The following is a 24,198-nucleotide window of genomic DNA, read 5'->3' as shown; positions in this document are numbered from 1 at the left end:
ATAGCGGTTGTAGCAATGATGGTCATGGTCATGGTCATGGTGACTATGTAGCGATGAGAGTAAGAGTGATTTTGGTGATGGTGGTGATCATGATGGTGATGGTCATGGTCACAGTTGTGGTGATTATAGTAGCAATAAGGGTAAGAGTGATGGCAGTGACAGTGGTGATCATGATGGTCATGGCCATGGTCAAGGTCATGGTCATGGTCACAGTCATAGTGACTATAGTAGTGATGAGAATAAGAGTGATGGTGGTGTTCATGATAGTGATGGTTATGAAGACAATAATAGTTATGGTGATGGGGAAGTTGGCAATGTTGGCGGTGGTGAAGTTGTAGTGGTGGTGGGACTGGTAATAGTAGTGTGGTGGTGAGAGTGATAATGATGGTAAGGTGGTGGTAAAGATCATCTTGGTAGTGATGGTTATAGTGATGATGGTGATGCTGAGATTACCATGGTGATGGATGATGGATAATGGTGATAATAGTGGTAATAGTGATGATGATAGTGATCGTCATGGTAACGGTGATGGCAACCATCTTTGTAGTGATTGTCATGGTGATGGTAGTGATGGTGAAGTTGCCATGGTGATGGTGATGACTGCAGTAATGGTGATAGTATTGGTGATGGTGAAATGGTGAACCATAGAGTAAGATGGGGGGAAGGGGTCAAAGTAGATGGAGGAAAAGAAGAGAATATCAGTCAAAGACAATTATCCTTGAGGAAGACACTATTGACCTTGCTCCAGTTTCCTATACCTAGAAAAATGCTTCGAGGACCTCTTCATCCCCACTTCCCTAGGGACTCCCTGAAGGACAGCTCCTGAAAAGAGCAGATTCTCTCCTGTTCTACTTCTGTCCAGACCTCAAAGCCTAAGCTACAGTCAATCTATCCAAAGCCTTTAGGCTGGGTTTTGTGCTTAAATAAGGAGATAGTTCCGCCCCCCCTTCAAGAAGCCTGAAATCTCCTGGGGTGGACAACACACAGAGGGTAAGTGTGTGCAAGAAACAGAGTCGTTCCGAGGGACATTCAGAGAAGGAGTATGGAAGAAGCAGGCGCGGCCTCGTGCAGAAAGCAGCCTGGGAGCTGCATCCTGAAGGAAGCCGGGATCCAAGAGGCACAAGTGAGGAGGAAGAGTATTCTAGGCGTGGGGGAGAGCCAGGGCTAGGTCATGGAAACTCAGTGCTGTGAGCAAGCAGCGCTCTGTGACCTCCGGCCCCTTCCCCAACCTGCCCGGCCCTTTCCCCCAACGCTCCCAGCCGGGCTCTGGCACCAAAAGCCCCATAAAACTCCCTTGGCTGGACTCCCAATTCCCCAGGCCAACTCATTGTTTCTCTGGCACGGGGCACCCTCCCACCTGGCCGAATGAGCCCTTCCACAGCTGCGGCCGAAGCCCGCCTTTCACCGAGCCTTTGGTTGGGGAGGGGGCCAGCAAGATCAAGTTGGGGAAGGGCAGAGAGGTTCTTGCTGTCGGTGCTTCAGGAATGAGCTTGGGAGCAGACAAAGGCCTCCAGATTCCCTTTTCTGACTCAGCACAGCTGAGAGTGCATGGAGGGAGAGGCGGGGGAAGGAAAGAAGAGGAGGAGGGGGTGGCTCACTCACACCAGGGAGCCCGTAGCTTGGAAATAAGCTCTAATCAAATCCAGAATCATTCTGTCTCCCCCCTGCCCCCAAGGACAGCCCCTTCGCTGGGTATTACTCATATGCTTTCCGTGAATTCTTCCGAGACTTCTCTGAAACATAAGGGAATTTGCGGAGCCGGGAAGATAAAAATCTAGAAATCTTTTTTTTTTTTCAGTTGCTTTCTTGCTTTTCTTATTTTCTCCTTGTGACTCTTTCGCTTCCAAAAAGCCCTTCAAGAATTACATTGTTTGGGGTTGTTCTTCTTGCTGATGATTTCAAAAGAACAGTCTGGTTCATGGAGCCCAGAGAGGTAGATAACAGTGTCCAGCAAAAGCTGGACACCCCTCAGGAGGAGCCATAGTCATAGATAAATCAGAGGTCACGGTGCAGGAGCCAGAAGCTAAGGACCAAGCCAGGAGCAAGGCTGGCACCACAGAGGTGCTGGGAGTTCCCCAAAGCCCTAAAGAAGATCCACACCTCCATTTACACAAACAGTGGAGCTGCTGGGCAAGCTACTCAGAGAGTCAAAAATATCAGAATCAGCTACAGTCCTTAGAACAGGATGCCAGAGAAACTAGGCATTGATCCATACTTAACGCCGTACACCAAGATAAGGTCAAAATGGGTTCATGACCTAGGCATAAAGAATGAAATTATCAATAAATTAGAGGAACATAGGATAGTTTACCCTCAGACCTTGAAGGGAAGGTCTTATGACTCAAAGAGAACTAGAGATCATACTGATCACAAAATAGAAAATTTCGATTATACTAAACTGAAAAGTTTTTGTACAAACAAAACTAATGCAGACAAGATTAGAAGGGAAGCAATAAACTGGGAAAATATTTTTACAGTCAAAGGTTCTGATAAAGGCCCATTTCCAAAAATATATAGAGAATTAACTCTAATTTATAAAAAATCAAGCCATTCTCCAATTGAAAATGGTCAAAGTGATATGAATAGACAATTCCTCAGATGAAGAAATTGAAACTATTTCTAGTCATATGAAAAGATGCTCCAAGTCATTATTAATCAGAGAAATGCAAATTAAGACAACCTTAAGATACTACTCACACACCTGTCAGATTAGCTAAGATGACAGGAAAAATAATGATGATTGTTGGAGGGGATGCGGAAAACTGGGACATTGATGCATTGTTGGTGGAGTTGTGAATGAATCCAACCATTTTGAGAGTAGTTTGAACTATGCTCAAAAAGTTATCAAACTGTGCATACCCTTTGATCCAGCAGTGTTACTACTGGGATTATATCCCAAAGAGATTATAAAGAAGGGAAAGGGACCTGTATGTGCACGAATGTTTGTGGCAGCCCTTTTGTAGTGGCTAGAAACTGAAACTGAATGGATGTCCATCAGTTGAGAATGGCTGAATAAATTGTGGTATATGAAAATTATGGAATATTACTGTTCTGTAAGAAATGACCAACAGGATGATTTCAGAAAGGCCTGAGAGACTTACACTAACTGATGCTGAGTGAAATGAGCAGGACCAGGAGATCATTATATACTTCAACAACAATACTAGATGATGACCAGTTCTGATGGATCAGGCCATCCCTCAGCAAATCTAGATCAACCAAATCATTTCTAATGGAGCAGTAATGAACTGAACTAGCTATGCCCAGAAAAAGAACTCTGGGAGATGACTAAAAACCATTACATTGAATTCCCAATCCCTATATTTATGCCCACCTGCATTTTTGATTTCCTTCACAAGCTAATTGTACAATATTTCAGAGTCTGATTCTTTTCTACAGCAAAATAACGTTTTGGTCATGTATACTTATTGTGTATCTAATTTATATTTTAATATATTTAACATCTACTGGTCATCCTGCCATCTAGGGAGGGGTGGGGGGTAAGAGGTGAAAATTGGAACAAGAGGTTTGGCAATTGTTAATGCTGTAAAGTTACCCATGTATATATCCTGTAAATAAAAGGCTATTAAAAAAAAAAAAAAGAAAGAAAGAAAAAAAAAAAGAAGAGAGGAAGTGTGAGAGAGGGAAAACTTTGGAACTCAAAATGAATGCTAAAAATTATCTTTACATACAATTGTGAAATAAAATAAAATATGATTAGGAAAAAAAAAAAAAAAAAGAACAGGATGCCAGAACTGGGAGGGCCCTCAGAACCCAGAGTGTCAGAGCTGGGAGGGCCCTTAGAACCCAGTGTGTCAGAGCTGGGAGGGCCCTTAGAACCCAGGAGGCCAGAACTGGGAGGGCCCTTAGAACCCGGGATGTCAGAGCTGGGAGGGCCCTTAGAACCCAGGAGGTCAGAGCTGGAAGGGGCCTTAGAACCCAGGAGGTCAGAGCTGGGAGGGCCCTTAGAACCCAGGAGGTCAGAGCTCGGAGGGTCCTTAGAACCCAGGAGGTCAGAGCTGGGAGGGCCCTTAGAACCCAGGAGGTCAGAGCTGGGAGGGCCCTTAGAACCCGGGAGGTCAGAGCTGGGAGGGCCTTTAGAACCCAGGAGGCCAGAGCTGGGAGGGCCCTTAGAACCCGGGAGGTCAGAGCTGGGAGGGCCTTAGAACCCGGGAGGTCAGAGCTGGGAGGGCCCTCAGAACCCAGAGTGTCAGAGCTGGGAGGGGCTTTAGAACACACAATGTCAGAGTTAGAAGGGTCCTTAAAATAGAAGGAGAAGAAGGAGGAGGAGGAGAAGAACAAAAATAAGATGATGACAATCACTGAAGTCTATGTTTTATCCTGAAGGTAATAAGGATCTCCTGAAGTTTCTTGAGCTGGAAAGAAGCAGGAATTTCCTACTGTTGGGAGAGCTCTCAGAATGGAGATGGTTCCATTCTTTGAGACACATCCACAATGTGTTTGACACATGGTAGACTAATAAATGCTTATGGATTGCTTCATTGAGAGGGAAAAGACTAGAAGCAAGGAAACCAATGGGGGTTATTTTTGTTTCATTTTGCTTTGTTCTGTTCAGTCATTTCAGTCCCATCTGACTCTTGGTAACCCCAGGTTTGTCATTTCCTTTTCTAGCTCATTTTTATATGTGAGGAAGAGGGGAGCGACTTGCCCAAGCTCACACATCTGGTAAGTGCCTGAGGCCAGATTCGAACTCAAGAAGGTGAATCTCCCTGACCCCGGGCTTGGTGCTCTTTGCACTGGGGGACCATCCAAACTATTAGAATATCCTAAGCAAGAAGAAATGAGTTGGACAATGACTGTGAGAGTGGAGTAAAAGGAACCAATATGGTAGATATGGTGGTAGTAGGAAGGGGATATGGGAACAATCATTTATTAAGCGCCCATATTGTGCCAGGAACTGTGTTAAATGGTTTAAAATATTGTCAGTTCATCCTCACCACAACCCCATTTTACAGATTTGAAACTGAGGCAGGCAGAGTGATTTCCTAGAGTCCCATAGAGTCACATAGAGACACAATAAGTGTCTGAGGCTGAATTTGAACTCAGGTCTTTCTGACTCCAACCTACTAGTTACTGTGATATCCAGTAACTAGGTTTGGGGGTCAAAAAAGAATAAAGAGTGAGGAAAGGCCCTGAGATTGTAAAGTTAAACACCTGGAAGGATAGTAGTGAATTGGTAGTAGTGAAATAAAGAAATTAAGCAGAGAGGTAGATTTTAATGAGAAAGTTAATGAGTCCTGTTTGGGACATACTGAATTTGAGATGTGTATCCAGGTAAAGATAACTAGGATATAAAATGTGATACAGGAACCGATTTGAGGGAAAAAAATTAAAACTGGATATGTAGCTATGGTTTCGCCTGCATAAAAATGATTTCGTGGATAAATTCCAAGAAATCTGAAGGAATCATCAAAATAAAGAAGAAAAGGAGAGATGGTTCAGGAGAGAGTCCCTGGCTGTAACTGACAAAACTATTCATATAATTGTTAATGTAATGACAGAAAATTGTTAATACTGATGTAATATGAACTGCTAAATCTTAATCATGGGGACAATGTCAAAATTCCAGGAATGTCCATATGTTCCTACCCGTAAAATAACCAGATTAAATTAAGCCGAACCCCACTGTAGGTCCCCCCACTCACGGATGTTGCCTTGTGGGGAGCCCAGATCAAGCTGTATCTCAGCCTTTAGTGTCCTTGGCCTTTTCCGATAGGATTCATCATATGAAGGACAAAACAGCCAGAAAGAAGCAGTTTGTTTTGCCTGAATTGCCAGGGATCGCTGACATCTCGTGATCAGACCTTGCTGCCCCAGTCTGTTTCCTCCTCCTCTTCTCCCAAAATAATAAAAATAAAACTTATTCACGGGTCTCTTTGGTTGGGAAATCCATTAGACATCCCCCAGGGTGGCAGGTTTGCTGCTGTGTTATCTCAGTTAAAGATGATTTATTCCTCAACTCATGGCTTTGATTTATTTGATTTATTTAAATATATGTATATATATTTGATAAATTTCAAAAATATTTTGATTTATTATTGACAAAAACACAAGAAGAGAATTGAATAAAGGTGAGGATCCAGCAAAAGAGATAAAGAAAGCATGATAGGAACATCACTAGTGTGACATGAAAACCCCAAGAAGAGAGTATTTAGGAGGAGGGGAAGATCAACATCATCAAAAGCTTCTCAAAAAATGGATGCAGTTTTTTCTTTCTCAGTTTTTTTTTTCCTTCTTGATCCGATTTTTCTTGTGCAGCAAGATAACTGTATAACTATTATACCTATATTGGATTTAACATATATTTTAACATATTTAACATGTAATGGACTACCTGCCAGCTAGGGGAGGGGATGGGGAAGGAGAAGAAAATTTGGAACAAAAGGTTTTGCAAGGGTTAATGTTGAAAAATTGCCCATGCATATATTTTGTAAATAAAGTTTTCATTAAAAAATTAAAAATAAATAAAACAAACAAATAAATGCATGAATAAAAATTAAAAAATAAAAAAAAATTTAAATGGATGCAGAATGGAAGAAGGGCATTAGATTTTCCATTTTAAAGGATGGTTGGTAACCTTGGAACAAGCATTTTCAATAGAGTAGATGGCTTGAAAGCCAGAGAAGATGGAGTAGAGAAGTGGGGGTGGGATGTGACAAAGGGGAGAGAATGAGCATGAGATGATCCTTCTAGGAGACTGGCACTGAGGAGGTAAGATATAGGATGTTAGTTTGAAGGGACAGTTAGGGTTGTTCTTTGATTTGGGGAGGGGGGGTTAATGGAGGAGATAAAGCTTTTAGTCACAGAGTCCACTAGCAAAGAACTTCTTGTGGATGGAATCATCCCCATGGCACCATCGATGTTGTTTGAACCTCTGCCAAGAGATCTTCACCCTCCATCTTCTAATCACTTACTGAAAAATGAAGATGAGTTGAGGAAATGATTCTTCCCTCAAAGGAGATGGAAGACAGAGAGGATGCGGACGTGGCAGAAGATGAAGAAAGCAATGGAGAAGAGGTGGTGGTCCCTCAGAAGAAAAAACTAGGGCTACACCAGCAAAGAGAGTACCTTGAGCCAAGAAAGTGGTTGCCACCTCACCTGCCAAGAAAGTACTCATGACTCCTATAAGAAGGCTGCTGGGGGCCCCTGCCAAGAAAGTGGCTACCCCAGCCAAAGCTGTCATCACACCAGGCAAGAAGGAAGCAACTCCAGCTAAAACAGCAACCACCCAGCTAAATCACCAGCCCCCATCTGCCCCAACCAAAGGAGCAAAAAAAGGAATTACAGAAAGAGGAAAGAACTGAATCTGAGGAAAAGCATGGTGAAGATGAGGAGGATAAAGAATTTGAGCCACTCAAAGCCACAAAAATGGGAGCAGTCCTAGCCAAACAGGATTCTGAAGAATGAGAGGATGAGTGAGGATGAAGATGAGACTGATTCTGAAGAAGAAACTGTAGATACCACACCTGTCAGAGGAAGGCTTCTTCTGTGACAGTTGCCCCTGAGAAAACTGGGAAAGCCGAGGAATGCAAGGAGGAAGAAGAGGAGGAGGAGGAGGAGGAGAAGGAGGAGGAAGAGGAGGAGGAGAAGGAGGAGGAGGAGAAGGAGGAGGAAGAGGGAGGAGGAGGAAGAGGAGGAGGAGGAGGAAGTGAAGAAGAAAGAGGAAAAGGAAAAGGAAAGGAGGAAAAAGAGAAGAGGAAGAGGAGGAGAAAAGAAGGAGAAAGAGGAGGGGAAAGAAGAAAAGGAGGAGGAGAAAAAGGAAGAGGAGAAGGAAGTGCCCATCAAAGAAAGTACCAAAGAAGAAGAGAAAGGAAATGGGCAAACAGAAAATCCCTGGAGCCAAGAAATTGAACTTGGAAGATTTCAATCTCTTCAACAGGACTACGAGCTTCAACAAGCCCCTTCTGAAATCTAGCACCACAGACTTCTTCATAAGAAAAAAAAAGTCAGTTGTGGACATCCATATTAGTACTCCCCACGAAGTTTTGGTTATGATGAATTTTAATCCACTTAAAGACATGGGAAAAGCTCTGAAACTCAGTCAGTGTCTCCTACAGGTTGGTTCTGAAATAAAACTGGCAAACACAAAAGAAAAGAAAAAAGATCCAAATGTAAAGATGATCTTCATGAAAAATCTGCCTTACAAAGTGACTTGAGAAGTCCTCAAGGAAGAGTTTGAAGGGGCTATTGAGCTTAGGCTGGTCTACACAAAGGGTAGAACACCAGAAGGAATCACCTATGTTAAATTCAAGATAGAAACAAATGTGGGCAAAACCTTGAAAGAGAAACATGGAACTGAGATGAATGGCTATACATTTATTCTGGACTACACATGGGAGAAAAGTCAAGTACAAGAGAATCTGAGGGGTAGGAAGAACTCCTAGAGTAAGAGAAATACAAAGCCAGAAGGCTGGCAGACACTAGTGCTTAATAACATCACCTAGAATAGCTTTGGCAGCTGAGAGATTGGTCATGGTGGCAGCCTCGTGGGTTTCAATGGAGGAAGTTCTCCAGGAAGGGGAAATGATGTGGGAAGAGAGAGTGCTGGTCAACTGGAAGGCTCATCCCTATAAACTTTTCATCTAGAGTAGTGATAAATATTTCAATTCGTCTTGTTGCCTATGCATTGTTTTGAATTTATAGTGTTATACCCTTCTGTCCAATGCTATTTTTCCTACCAAAAATAAATAAATGAAGATCTAAGAATGTTTATAAAAGCAGAGAATGAAGAAAGCCTGGAGATTAGAAAGTGAAAAAGGGTGGTGAAAGGGCAAGCTGCCAGAAGAGACAGGACTCAAGGACTCAAGTAGAAGGATTGACCTTGGCAGGGAAAAGAGATCACTTCTGAGAATAGACTGTGAAAGAAGATGCTGAGAGGATTGAATGTAGAGAACTGAAGAAGAGAGGGCTCTCAGATTTTTTTGTGAAACAAGATTTTTTGTCGGAAGGGAATATGGAGAGGAATGTATTTTGGGAAGAGAAGAAAAGGCCCGAGACAGCCACCTTAGAGAGTGCAAGAGGAAATCTGTCAGGAAATAATAAAAGGTGTTATGCAACAGCAAAAATCAGGAGAAAATCGGTAGTAGATTGCAACAGGAGAATTCTATGACTTCCTCCAAGAATATTCAGCAAACTCAACAGGGAGCAAATTAGAGAGATGGTGGGGGTAATCTAACATGGGAGTTTGGAAAGGAATGAGTGGTAATAAGTAAGAGAGAAATGAATTTAGAATTGGGAAAAGCATGAAGTTTAATTGATTCTCTGTGGCAACAAGATTTCAAAGGGAAGGAAATGGGGCCATAGCAGGAGTGACAGACTAGGAAAGAGGGAGTGGATGGAGTAATTAAGGGGGCAGGGAGTAAGCATAAGGGGAAACACAAGGACATTTAGAAGGCTATTCCATCCAAAAAGAGGAATTTTGTGTTAAGAATTGTGAAAGTGGAATAAATTTGAGTGATGATGAGCTCAAAGGCATTATCTTTGGGGAAAAGGTGGAGTAAAGGTGCCGATTATGAAAATTGAGAAGGTTGATGAACTGGGATATTTAAAAAGACATCAGAGGGAATATTGAGAACTAAAGGAAGGAGAAATTGCTATTCAAGACAGCACTATGGAGGATTATGCTTTAAATAATGGGGAGAAATTGGGCAAATAGGAGTGATGAGCTAGGGTTGGAGATAGTAAAGGCACCCTAGAAAGGAGGAATTATATAATTATAAAATAATAAGTATATAAGTAAAGATTTGGGAATTTGAGATACAGCAAAAAGGGAGTTATCACTGCCCTTGTACTGATCTCATCTCTAGGGGATCCTCCACAAGACACCAGGCCTTTTCCCAGCAAAGAAGATATAATCTACTTTTTCTGGGATCATGGAATTTCCCTGAAAAGAAGATAGTGGAGAACACCAAGTTTAGTGAAGCAGAATGTGCCCTAGGAGGGGACAATGGCAAGCTCGAGAAAGGGCATAGCACAGAATCCATATAGGATGTCCCCAACAAGATCCGCCTACCAGGGACCATTCTGGGTGATACATCTTTGTATCAATAGCATTTTTCAGTACATTGAAAAGGTGGCCCATATACTGGGGTCATCACATTCCAGCCTAGCCCACCCAAAAAATTAGAGCCAAATCAGGACATTTGGTGATTCCCAAGACCCCAGCTAGGTGATACAGTTCTATTGTCACATCTTCTGCATTCATCTCTGCCATCCAGGCCACTAACAGATCCATAGAGAGAGCCAATAATGGGAACTAGCCTTAGAACCCAGGAGGTCAGAATGGGAGGGCCCTTAGAACCCAGGATATCAGAGCTGGGAGGGCCCTTAGAACCCAGGATATCAGAGCTGGGAGAGCCCTTAGAACCCAGGATGTTAGAGCTGGGAGGGCCCTTAGAACCCGGGATGTCAGAGCTGGGAGGGCCCTTAGAACCCGGGATATCTGAGCTGGGAGGGCCCTTAGAACCCAGGATGTCTGAGCTGGGTGGGCCCTTAGAGAGAGCCTAATTTAATCCCTTCCATCCCACACTGCCTAGAAGCAGCTAGGATCCAGAATCAGGAAATCTTGCCCCAGATACTTACTAGCTCTGTGATCTTGGACAAGTCACTCAATGTCCACCTGCCTCTATTTCTTCAGCTGTAAAATTAGGACCTCACATGGTTGTCATGGGGATCCAATGGTACAATATTTTTATAGTGCTTAGCATATGTCTGGCAATGACTGCTCCCTTCTGTCCCCATCCTTCCCACAATGTTATAGGTGAGGAAGGAAATCGAGAGGAACTGACTCGCCCTATCACACACCTGACCTGCACAACTTGAAACCATAACTCAAGCACAGATCTCCAGAATGAAGACCCAGGGCCCTTCCTATCATGATGGCGTGATAGTTCAAGTAACGTGCCAAGTTCTGACTCCTATTTATGGGGAATACTGGGGGCAGATCAACTGGGGGTGGAGGGATGGGAGTGGAAGAGCAGCTCTCACTGCAAACTATGTAAAGAAGAGAGGAGAAAGCATCACTTCAGGTTGGCAGGAGAAGAGAGCTGTTAGGGTGCCAGCCATCTCAGGGAGAAACAGAAGTAGGTCATACCCCACCTCTTCTCTTGTTCCTTGGATCCTTCATCTACAAAATGAGGGGATTAGAGCAGATGATTTCTGGTGTCCCCTCCAACAGTTTTTGTTCCGGAGTCACTGCCAGGTCTAAAGTTCAATTCGATCCAAGTCAAGCCAATTCAACAAACACTTACTGAATTGAATTCGATGTTCTATAGCTCTAGCAAGATTGTGTGATGATCAACTGTGATAGAATTTAGCTCTTCTCAGCAATACTTTGATCCAAGACAATTCCAATAGACTTGGGATGGAAAATGTCATCCGCATCCAGAGAAAGAACTATGGAGACTGAATATGCCGACGCATATTATTTTCACCTTTTTTTGTTTTCTTTTTCTTTCTTGTGTTTTTTCCCTTTTGTTTTGATTTTTCTCTCACAAAATGACCAATATGGGAATATGTTTTAAATGATTGTACATGTATAACATCTATTAAATGGCTTGCTGTCTCAGGGAAGAAGGAGGTAAGGAAGGAAGGGGAAAAAATTTGGAACTCAAAATGTTAAAAAACAAAATTAAATAAACTATCTTTACATGGAATTAGAAAAATTAAGTAGTATTGAATTTTTTTAAATTTCTCTATAGTTCTACATTCTGAGGTCCCTTTCACTTCTTTTTTTTTTATTATAGCTTTTTATTGACAAAACATAGGCATGGGTAGTTTTTCAACATTGGCCCTTGCAAAACCTTGCATTCCAATTTGTGCTCTCCTTCCCCCTCACCCCCTTCCCCAGATGACAGGTAGTATAGTACATGTTAAATATATTAAAGTATATGTTAAATACAATATATGTATATAGTTATATAGTTATCTTGCTGCCTAAGAAAGATCAGATCTTGAAAGAAGGTTAAAAAAAAAAACCTGAGAAGGAAAACAAAAATGCAAACAAACAACAACAGAAAGAGTGCAAATGCTATGTTGTGGTCCACACTCATTTCTCATAGTTCTCTCTCTGGGTGTAGCTGATTCTCTTCATCACTGAACAATTGGAAATGGTTTGGATCATCTCACTGTTGAAGAGAGCCACAAACATCAGAATTGATCCTCATATAGTATTGTTGTTAACATGTATAATGATCTCCTGGTTCTGTTCATTTCACTCAGCATCAGTTCATATAAGTCTTGGCCTCTCTGAAATCATCCTGCTGGTCATTTCTTACAGAACAGTAATATTCCATAACATTCACGAACAATAGCTTATTCAGCCATTCCCCAACTGATAGGTATCTACTCAGTTTCCAGTTTCTGGCCACTATGAAAAGGGCTGCCATAAATATTTTTGCACATGTGGGTCCCTTTCCTTCCTTTAAGATCTCTTTGGGATATAAGTCCAGTAGTAACACTGATGGATCAAAGGGTCCCTTTCACTTCTAATAGGTTATGTTCTAAAGTCCCTTTAATTTTGCCATTCTAAATTCTATAGACTACTTCCAATTTCTATAGAAAAAATGTCATTGGGAAATAATCTAGAAAAGAGGGGCTTTAGGGCAGTGGATAGAGCACCAATCCTGAAGTCAGGAGGACCTGAGTTCAAATCAGATCTCAGACACTTAAACACTTCCTTACTGTGTGACCCTGGGCAAGTCACTTAACCCCAATTGCCTCAAGAAAAAAAAAAAGCAAAGAAAAAGAAAAGAGGGACTTTAAGGCAAACAGTAAGAAGTGCTTGAAGTAGTAAGCATTAGTGAAGAAGGGCTGGGCTTGAATTTGGGCTGGAAAGACTTGGAGAAATTGAAGAAAATTTGAGAACCAGATACTAGTTCAGGAGCAAGAAAGCAAGATCAAGGACAATAAAGGAGGATATAAATGATTAAAAGCACAGAGGAGTTATGAAACCAAAAGAGATAAACTCAAACAGAAAAAAGAGAAATAGTCGGCAAGGCAAGTCAAGACCAAATAAAAGAAAGTTAAGAGAGACAAATAGAGGGTTAGGTAAACTTAACAGAGTGGATTGGCGTGTAAAACAAACTGATTGTAAAATGTTTTAACTTTAAACAAATTAACAATTGGCTTTTTTTTAAGTTTTAAGTGTTTAGGGTTAAGATATAAACACTTGAAAGTACTTTCAAGAAACAAAGCTGAAAATCATAGGGTCAGGGAAAATTGTAGAATCAATTACAGGTAATTTCTTTTGTTTGTCACCAGTCAAGTGACTATTATCAGTATTTCAAGTACAGTCTGAACAGCCTCTTAGGAGAACTGGTGAAGGACTATTTGAAAAACAAAAACACCTCTTTACACTCTAGGTTGTTAGGGAGATTGAAGGGCTGCTAAAAGCAATAGAACCAAGGCTTTAATTCAAAAGAAAGGTAAGTTCTGGAGTGAGTTAAAAAATACTTGACCTTCATTTGGATTATAGAATATGGAAGAACAATACACAGAAAAGAGAGAGAAGGAAAGGATCACTTGTATAATTTTAGTTTCATAACTGGCTTGAGGTCCTTCTTAAAGACCTCTTAAGACCTTCTTAAAGAGGAGAAAGTATAATAGAAAGAGGATAAAGAAGTTGCTAGTCCTCCCAAGAATGATAAAGTGGCAGAAGCTATCAGTTGTGAGATAAGAAGAAATATGAAAATGACTTAAGTGAAAGAGGAAAAGAAAAGGAAAAGTAGTTAGTGATTCCCTACTCAAAGATGGTGACCAAAAACTAAATTTTAAAAGATAACAATGCATTTATTGGTTAAGCTGATAAGACCTACTGGGGCCATGTCTATACCCAAGATATGAGAGAAAACATTCCAAGTTTTATCAAAAATGATAACTACTCCTTACAAAAATGATGATAACTACATCCTTCACATGGATACAAATAAATGTGACAGAAAAAATCTTCAAAGTATAATCAATTATTATGAAGTTTTAGGCAAGAAACTGAAGACTGAGGGGATAGAATGTACTTTCCTCACTTTTGCCCAATGAAGACAAAGAATATAGAACAGAAAAGTGGATTGGTGGGAAAACTGGGATTTGGTTTTCTGGTTACTGCATAGATTTCTGGCCAGAAGATAGAGTCACTTAATAAAGGTAGGTAAGAATGTATTGGTAAGCAGTTGCAAATCTAATCAAAAAGGCTTAAGCCAAAAAAGATAGAAGAGGAAGAAGGCACCCTATGAATATTCCTCATGGTATACCCTATAGAGAGAAGCCAAAGAAAGAAAACTAGAAGCTGGGAGGTCCATAGATTCCCAGAAGATAAAATCTAAGCAGAGATCCAGTAGTAAAACCCACAGCCTCTTGGGAGTATAGACATATGTTGAAAGTTTAAGCATCAAATAAGAGGGACTAACCCTAACAAAAGGATGCAAATTTGACCTTATTAGGTGTCACTTAGACCAATGAATAAAGAAATATTAAGCACCTACTATGTATTTTTGGGAAAACAAAAAGGCAAAACATAAGCCCTGCCCTCAAAGAGCTTACAATCAAAAGGTGAAAACAACATACAAAGCAGCTATATGAAATATAGATCACAAGAGGCAGCTAGATGGTACTCCTAACATCAGGAATACTTGAGTTCAAATCTAGCCTCAGACACTTAATACTTACTAGCTGTGTAACCCTGGGTAAGTCACTTAACCCCAACTGCCTCATCAAATAAATTTTTTAAAAACAATAAATAACAGAAGGAAGAGGTGAGATTTAAGAGGAGTTGGGGAATTCTTCCAGTAGAAGATAGGATTTTAATTGGGACTTAAAAGAAATCTGGAATGTCAAGAGGTAGAACAGAAGAGGGAAAGTGTTGCTAACATGAGGGACAGCCAGAAAAAAAATGTCAGGAGCCAAAAGAAAGGATATCTTGGTTACAAAACAACCAAGAGACCAATGTCTCTGGATCAAAGACTCCGTGTTGAAGAGAAAGAGATAAGAAGTCTGGAAAGGTAGAAAGGGGTTAGGATATGAAAGCTTTGAATGTAACATGGAAGACTTTCTATTTGATCCTGGAGATGATAGAGAGCCACTGGAGTTTGTTGAGTAGAAAGAGGGCCATGATCAGACTTGAGCTTTAGGAAAATCACTGTAGAGATTAAATGGAGAAGAGATTTGAGTGAAGAGAGATTTGAGTCAGGCAGACCCAACTAGTAAGTTACTGGAGATTTGGTGGAATGAGATCCATGACTTGATCTTGGCTCTCAGTGGCTATACTGTATTAAAAGGATGTAGTATATAAAAAGAAAAAAAATTGTGCAAAGTGTTTTGCAAAAATTAAAGTAATAAACAGATGCTAGGTTATTGTTCTCTTTGTTGTTTGATTTAAAAAAACTGAGGAACAAGAGCAGGGAAGCATAATAAAGAGCGTTTGAGCGAAGGTCAAAGGAGAAAGTGAGTGAAGTTATTTTGTCATCACTACCAACCATATGAAAGGATTAATGAAGGAAGAGTTTGGGAAACAGGTCACAAGTCTTGCTCAGGAGTGCATTATAATTGTTATGGGCAACTCCAGCTATCCAGACAGCTCCCTCTGTCAAAAGATTTCTTCTCATTTGTTTTAGTTTTGTGTGTGTAAGACAATCAGGGTTAAGTAACTTGTCTAGGGACACACAACTAGGAAGTGTTAAGTGTCTGAAAGTCCTGGAGTCCAGTGCTCTATCCACTTTACCATCTAGCTGCCCCATTAGCAACTCATTTCTTAACCCCCTTTAGTGACAATTTTATCCTAGAAAAGTAGAAGACTCAACAAGGGGGATTCTATTCCAAATCTGATTCTCATTACCAAAGAGGAACCAATTTCTGAGATTAAATGATAGGAATAGAGCTAAAAGAAGGAGGGAAGAATGGAAAGAAGTGAGCACACCATCCTGGAGTCACTGATAGATAACAAAAAGAATCTGGGCATAATAATCTAATATTGGAGAGAAGAGATGTTCAAAAGTGCAGAGGAAAGATAATTAGGAGTTCATAAAATAAAATGTTCCAGGAGAAGTCAGGCTAAGAGGGAGAGGAGATGTATAAGAATAAAACTATAAAAATACAAAGGAAAACAGTTTCAGTGAGGAAGGGGGAAAAAAACCAGAATTTGTCTGAAGAGATTTGTGGATGTGGATACACAGAGAGCCCATCAATCAACTTAGATTTTAAAAAGATGTATTAAAGGTAGAAGTAAAGCCAGGTAAGAGATGGTATATCTAGATGAATGTGCATGGGATTGTCCTGTAAAAATAGTGTCAGAAATACTTAAGCTCAGAATCAGAATCAGAGGCTATAAAGGGAAGCTAAGAACAATTAAAAAAAAAAGTTTTAAGCTATGTTGGAAGAAAAAAATCCTATGTTGAGGATTAAGGAAGAGAGAGGACCTGTTTGGGGGGTTTACATGATGATAACTTATAATGAAGGGGAGATAGAACTCCTTAATCTTATTTCATTTATGTTTTCTCTTCAAAAGAAAATGACTTTCCAGTCACAAAATCTGTCAATGGATATGACAGATCAATAGGGATTATCAGGGAATTGATACCTATGATAAGGAAGAGACCCCCTTGCTGCCCTGGATGAATCAAGTGACCTGAAATGTCATGGGTATAGTTTACCTGGATTTCAGCAAAGTTTTTTGATAGAGTAGCTTATGTTATCCTTATGGAGCAGATAGAAAGGTAAGATTAAATCATAATACAATTAGATGGATTCCTAATTGGTTAGATGGTCAGACTCAAAGAGAAGCTGTTAACGGTTTGGTGTTTACATGGCAGAAGCTCTCCTGTGGAGTGCCTCAAGGATCTGTGTTATGTCTGTGGTGTTTAACAGTTTTATTAATGACTTGGGAAAAAAGGGCAGCTAGATGGCTCAGTGGTTAAAACGCTGGGCCCACAGTCAGGAAAACCTGAGTTCAAATCCAGCCTCAGACATTTACTGATTTATTATCCATTTGTCTTAGTTCATAAGGAACTAAGGAGAAGGTATCTTTGGAAGAAAAAATGAACAAAAGACAACATGTCCAAAGAGTCATGAAGAGTCAGACACGACTGAGCAAATGGAAAAAATGTGTATACAACATGCTTATCAATTCTGCATGTGACCCGATGTTGGGAAGGATACCTAATACGGTGGATAGCAGAGTCAGGATCCAAAAAGGTATTAATAGACTAGAGCATTGGGCCAAATCTAAGATGAAATGCAATAAGGATAAATATAAAGCTGTACAGTTACAAAACAATCAAATTCATAAGCACAATGTGGGGGAGACCATGACTAAATAGCAGCTGTTCTGAAATAAATCTGGGAGTGTTAGTGGACCACAAGTTCTATCAACAATATGATTGGGTATCCCCAAAAGTTAATGTGATCTTGAGTTGGGTTAAGAGAAACAGAGCTTTTAGGAATCAGGAGGTGATGGTCCTGCTGTACTGTCTGTTCCAAAATCTGGAGTATTATGTTCAATCTGAGAGACCATTGTTTAGAGAAGACACTTATAAGTTGGGGAGAATTTTTAGCCAGGATAACAAAAGATCTCAAGTTTATGCCATATAAGGGTTGAATGAACTGGATATGTTTAACTTGGAGAAGACTAAGGGATACCGAAGAGCAGTATTCATGGATTCATGATTTAGAAGAGGAATTAGAATTGTTCTTTTTGGTGCTAATGAGCAGTACCAGGAACAATGGGTCAAAGCCACAAATTTAGGCTTGTTCAGTCACATCTGATTCTTCATGACCCCATTTAGGATTTTCCTGACAAAGATACTGGAGTGGTTCGCCTTTCCTTTCCCAGCTCACAATATAGATGAGGAAACTGAGGCAAACAGGGTGACATGACTTGCCCAGGGTCTCACAGCTAGAAAGTGTCTGAAGCTGGATATGAAAATGAAATGAAATGAAGACTCATGAAAATGAGTCTTCCTGACCCCTGACTCAGGTATCTATTCTGTGAGCCAACTAGCTACCCTCCTAACACTGAAAGTTGTCCAAAAGTGGAATGGTTTCATTGGGAGGTTGTAGAGGGCCGCAGATAGCAGGTTTCCTCTGGACTGAAGGGTCTTATACCTCACCCAGAGTTTCCCCACTATCTGCGGCCCTCTACATTTCCCCTTTTCTTTTCTTTTAGTTGAAACATGCACATTTCAAACAGAGGCTGGATGTGCACTTCTCAGGAAATTACAGTGGGGATGATTTCATGGATTTCATCTCTTCTAACTTTCAGATGCTGTGAGTATTATTCCATCTCTAGTGCTCTGTTTTCATGTCCTTTTGAGCTTTGACTCTCTCTGTTCTAAAATTTCTTCCAGTTCTGACAACCTGTGTTCTAGATCTGGCATTCTATTATCCTTCTAAATTTGACATTCTCTGTTCTAAGTTTCCTTCCAGTCCTGACATTCTCTGTTGTTTTTTTTCCCAAAAAATTTTATTAAAGCTTTTTATTTTTAAAACATATGCATGGATAATTTTCAGCATTCACTCTTGCAAAACCTTGTATTCCAAATTTTTCCTTCCCCTTTCCCCACTCCCTCCCCTAGATGGCAAGTAATCCAATATATATTCTCTATTCTAAGAATTCTCCCAGCTCTGATTTTCTGTGTTCTAAAGATTCTTAAGTCTGACATTCTGTGTTCTAAGGGCCCTCGCAACTCTGATAGTCTATATTTTAAGGGCTCTCCAATTCTGATATCCTGTGTTCTAATAGTCCTTTTAGCTCTGGCATTCTCTGTCCTTCATAGTTTTGACAATCATACTTTATAAGAGAACTTCTGTTCTGACATGGTATGTTCTAAGGTTCCATCTAGTTCTGCTATTTTATATTCTAGGGCCCCTCCCACCTCTGACATTCTATATTCAAAAAGTCCATAGCTTTGAAATTCCAGGTTCTAAGTTCCCTTCAAGCTCATCCCCTCAATATTCTAATGGCCTTCTCACATTCTATATCTGAAGGGTCTTCCCAGTTCTGTCGGTCTATGTTCAAAGTTCTCTCCCAGTTCTGACATTCATATATACTATATTCTCTGTTTCTTCCTTATTCCGGTTCTTACAATCTATGTTTTGAGATGCCTTCCAGTTTTTACGTTCTACATGCTAAGAGTATCCCCAACCTTCTCTATCACCTCCCTGCTTCAACTCTGTGATTCGGGGAGTCTTTAAAAAGTATGTTAGGTCGCTCTCACAGTCAGGGGAAAAAGAGACATGGTAGGATGACCTACTCTTCCGCTATTAAAAGTCAAACTGGGTGCTGACAAGGCTTGCCCAACCACAGTTTTAATTTACTGAGCTAACAGATGACTTCACTTCCTAAACAGGGAACTACCTCACCTGACTCAGTTCATTACCAATGGGAACACCCCTGGTGAATAGACACAGGTAAATATTATTCTTTAGCCTGGATCAACAGCTTCCAGGTAATCTTTTCCCAAACAGATCTTGCCATACTGTCCTTACCTCATCAGTTTGTTTAATAATTTTAAACAATGCTTATCAAAACAATCATCCCAGCCGTTTAAATAACTAGAACCATAAACATTCAACCTTCGATACTGAAAGGAAATCCCCAGGCTGGGGGTTTTCAGGAGAAAAACCTCAGCTAACTCATCCCACCAACATGAAAGTCACCCTCAACTCTCTCCACCCAGAGTGTGATACTTTCCAGAGGAATAAATGCCAACCAGCAGCTCTGGAAGGATACCACCATAAATCAGGGAGTCAGTGCCTTGAGGTCTTAGTCATGGTATCTTAGGATTCTGGGTTGAAAAGGACCTTATAGATTATGTAAGCAAAGCCTACCCTGTGAGGAAAGCACAGGCTTCGAGACTGGAGTCCTACATTCAGATCCTAGCTCTGATATTGTGTGACCTTGGGCGAGTCCCTTCCCTCATTAACTCTCACTAATGAAGATAATAGACTCCAATGGGGCTCACAGGAAAGCAAACTTCAAATCATGGAAACTGGAGTGAGAATGATCTTTCTTGCCCTTGAATGGGGTTTTCTGAGCACAGATGAATGTAGTCTCCTTTCTTTTTTCTCTTTGATAATAATAAGGTGGCATTTGGAGTCAGAGGAACCAGATTTGAATCCAAATTTCTACTTTCTAGCTGTGACCTTGGGCTTCTCTCTCTCTCTGAGCCTCTTCTATAAAATAAGGATATGTGATCAGATGATTTCTAAGACTCAAAAAGCTGACATTCTAAAGGCCTTTTTCACCTCTCATAATCTACTTTCTAAATTTCCCCCAGTTCTGACATTTTATGGCCTTTGGAACTTCCTAGATCTAATGTTCTATTACCCAGAGTCCCTCCAAGATGATATTCAGTGCTCTAAGGTCCCTCCAAGCTCTACCATTCTGTATGCTAAGGCCCTTTCCAGCTCTGACAGTCTGTATTCTAAGGATGTTTACAATTCAAATATCCCATGATCCTGTAGTCTTTGAAGAGGCAGAAAAACTTGCTCTAAGAGTACCCAGTCACAAGTAAGTTCCTTGTAATTGCCTTTGGAGATAGTGATGTTCTGACCTGCCCCGCTGGTTCAAAGGATTTCTAAGAACAGCTGAAACTTATCTGATATTATAAAACAAAGCACTTTACTAACATTATTTCGCTGGATCCTCACAACAATCTGGACACAGATGTTATGATTATCCCTATTTTACAAAGAAAGAAGTTGAGGCTGAGAGACATTAAGTGATAGCTCAGGGTCAGTGGCCAAAGCAGGATTTCAATCCAGCTCTCTCTGATTTGAAGTGCAACACTCTATACATAAGGAACCAAGGCTCGGGCAAGGCTCTGAGGTGAATCCATGGTATAATCTGTGTGATTCTGAGCCATCCATATAACTGGCATTGGTAAAGAGCTTCATGGATGACAAAGTACTTTTATATCTATCATCTCATGTGATTCTCACAGCAATTCTGTGTGATAGAGATTCCAAGATAATAATCCATCATTTTACAGATGAGGAAACTGAGGCCCCAGGAAGAGACTTTAGCACAATCACATAATTTTATGGTGATCCAGGGCAACTGGGGTTTAGGAGCACTAGGCTTATAATCAGCAAAGCTTCTCTTCATGAGTTCAAATTTAGCCTCAGACATTTACTAGTTGTGTGACCCTGAGCAAGTCACTTTACCTTGTTTGTCTCAGTTTCCTCATCTGTCAGTGATTTGGGATTTTCTTGGCAAAGATTCTGGAGTAGTTTGTCATTTCCTTCTCCAGTTCATTTTACAAATGAGGAAACTGAGGCAAACAGGGTAAAGTAAGTTGCCCAGAGTCACACAGCCAATAACTTTTTGAGTTCAAATCCAGTGTTCTATCCATTGTGCCATTAAAATGTCCTACAATGGCATCGTACAGTAGAATTCCCCTTGGACTTGGATTTAGAGAATTTTAGATTCAAATATTGACTCTTAAATAAATCCCTTCCCTTCCTGAGTCTCCATTTCTTCAACTGTAAGGGGGGCAGAGGAAATAGAATTGAACCCCAAGACCTTTAAGCTTCCTTCATACTCCAAATTTTTGCTTTATTATTGTTATTATTATTATTGATTAATGTACCTAGAATTTTGTAAGGGATGTCCAGTAGAATTTTCAGTACCCATACTGGGTACTCCATGGCAGTCTCCCCCATCCAGGCAGTATCCAAAACCTTGTGGTCTGGGGAATTACCTGAGAGGTTGAAACAGGATGATGGCTGAAAGGGGTTGGAGAGTGGGGAACAGTCCCTTCGACCAGGAGAAACTTTAGAATAAAGGGTTATGGAAGGAGGAAAGGCATTGGAACTGAGCAGGGTTTGGTTCTACAAGGCCTGGGTTATAAAAGAGGCTCTTTATTTACCACCTACTTATACTTGACTAAGCTACTTTTCTTGAAGTCATTGCCCTGGTTTCCTCATCTATAAAATGATGGGAGCCAGACCGATGATCTCAACGATTCATTCTAGTTCTCAACCTCAGTCTAACTCTTTTAGCATCGGGCTGTAAGCAAGCCGCTTTCCCTCAGTTTCCCTATTTGGAAAATGAATCCAGTCATCTCAAAGGTCTCTTTCATCAACAATCCTTCTGGGGCAGCCCCGGCTGAAAATGGTAGTTGTCGCTGGGGGTAGGGAAGCGGAGGAGGAGACATTCAGGGAAAGCAGCCAGAGCAGGAGTAAATAATTTACACTGATGAACCGGAGATAACATTGACTAGTAGGGGATTGAGTTCAGGCCCAGAGATGAAAACTCACCCTACCTTCGGAGAGGGAAAAGTTACTGGCTCTCTCTGGTCTGCCTAGAAAACAGAGTCTCAGAGGGTGGCCTGGCTTCAAGAAGGACTGAAGGGGCTCCCCTTCAAGCCATGCTGGCTACCCAGGCCATATCCCTGAACTGGTTCCCATGGCAACAATAGGAACTACTTCTGGTTCACACATACACACACACACACACACACACACACACTTATTCACACACTCACTTACCCAAGCAAAGGAAGTCAAAGTTCAAAGAAACCTTACAACTTGGAATAGTAAATCTGGGAAAGGCTTTAAACTTTGAATATCAAAGTTATAAGGGTCCTAGAACATAGGATGTTGGGAGAGAAGAGCCATAGAACATAGAATGTCAGAGATGGGAAGGTCCTTAGAACCCAGGAGGTCAGAGCTGGGAGGGCCCTTAGAACCCAGGAGGTCAGAGCTGGGTTCTCTCCCAGGCTTCCCCAGCCACCAGTTCTTGGCACCTTCCTGCATCCCCATCCTGTTCTTCTGCCACCCCCACTTCCATGTCTTGCCCAAAACAGACCCTGGCATCTAAATATTTGCTGAATGAGGGAGTGAAAGATTAAGTGAATGAATAAACAGATGTATGAGTGATAACACACACACACATACAAGCTCCTGTTGGTGATACCTCCTTGTAATGATAACTTCCTGTCATTTGGCATCCCATCTCCTTGACAACTTCCTGTCCCTCCCATCCAACTTCTGACCCCAGCTTCCTGCCCTATTGGACTGTCCAGTTTCCTGAGCATCTCCTCTACCTGTTTTCCTTGCCTACCTTTCCCTTTCAATGAGCTCTACTGTTCAAAGCAGCCATTCAGAGACCAAAAGTTCTTGCTCATTCCAGTGTCTAGATCTTTCTAAATCTAGATCAGTCGAAAGCATTCTTTGGGGTTTATAGCTGAAAGGGAAGATGTCCACCAAGCCCCCCCCACACATTTTATCCTGACATAAGAAACTAGGGGAATGGTCATATGTCCCCTCCCCATCCAGCCCCCCTGTGGCCTCCTGCATTGGAAAGCCATCAGATCCCATGCTGCTGGGCTGTCTTCCCACCAAGCCTTCTCCCCCAGAGCCCTGGATTGCCAGCTGGACGCTGTCCTGAGCCACCCCGGAACTACCATTGACTTGGATTTGCATGTGGTTGAGAGAGTTATTCTCTCCACTCCTGCAATCATGGCATCTTTCCCTCCCCAAGCCCTACCCCCACCCCCATCCCAACCCTTTCTCCACAACAGGCAGGTTTTATAAAAACAGAGCAGCTGCTTGGAGATTTGAGAGAGAAAATTCTGCACAGTTTCTAAGTCAGGGTGACAGGTCTCCTCCACAGGAAATTGTTTTTATGAAGTTCTCTCTCCCTCTCTCCCCGTCCCTCCCCCTCTGTCTCTGTCTCTCTCTTTGTCTCTCTGTCTGTCTCTCTTTCTCTCCTGTTTCTCTATCTCTTTGTGTGTGTCTCTCTTCTCTGTCTCTGTCTCTCTGAATCTCTCTCTGTCTCTCTCTTTGTGTGTGTCTCTGAGTCTGCATGTCTCTGTTTCTCTTTGTATCACTCTGTCTCTATCTCCTTCTGTTTCTGTCTCTATCTGTCTCTACCTCTCTGTGTATGTCTCTCTCTGTCCCTCTCTCCCTTTCTGTTTCTCTGTCTCTGTCTCTGTCTCTTTCTATCTCTCCTTTTCTTTCTTTTCTCTTCCCTTCTCCTCTACTGTCTTCTCTGTTCTCCTCTCTTCTGTTTTTTCATTCCTCTCTGTCTCTTTCTCTTTTCCTCTCCTTTCTCTCTCTCTCTTTCTTTCTCTCTCTTTTCTTTCCTGTCTCTCCCCCTGATTTCTCCTCCCTTCTCTCTGTCTTTCTGTCTTTTTCTTTTTCTGTCTCCTCTCTGTCTCTCTCCCCCTCTTTTCTCCTCCTCCT

The 24,198-nt window shown here is 41.3% G+C and overlaps 1 pseudogene; it reads left to right on the top strand.

Annotated features, from left to right (window-relative positions):
• Window positions 1-516: 516 nt before the first annotated feature.
• On the top strand, window positions 517-23,401 carry LOC116422637 (annotated as a pseudogene).
• The last annotated feature ends 797 nt before the right edge of the window (window positions 23,402-24,198 follow it).

This window comes from Sarcophilus harrisii, chromosome 3, assembly GCF_902635505.1.
Source record: "Sarcophilus harrisii chromosome 3, mSarHar1.11, whole genome shotgun sequence".
Lineage (NCBI taxonomy): Eukaryota > Metazoa > Chordata > Mammalia > Dasyuromorphia > Dasyuridae > Sarcophilus > Sarcophilus harrisii.
The sequence above is the reverse complement of the archived record's forward strand: the minus strand, read 5'-3'. Positions and strand labels throughout refer to the sequence as shown.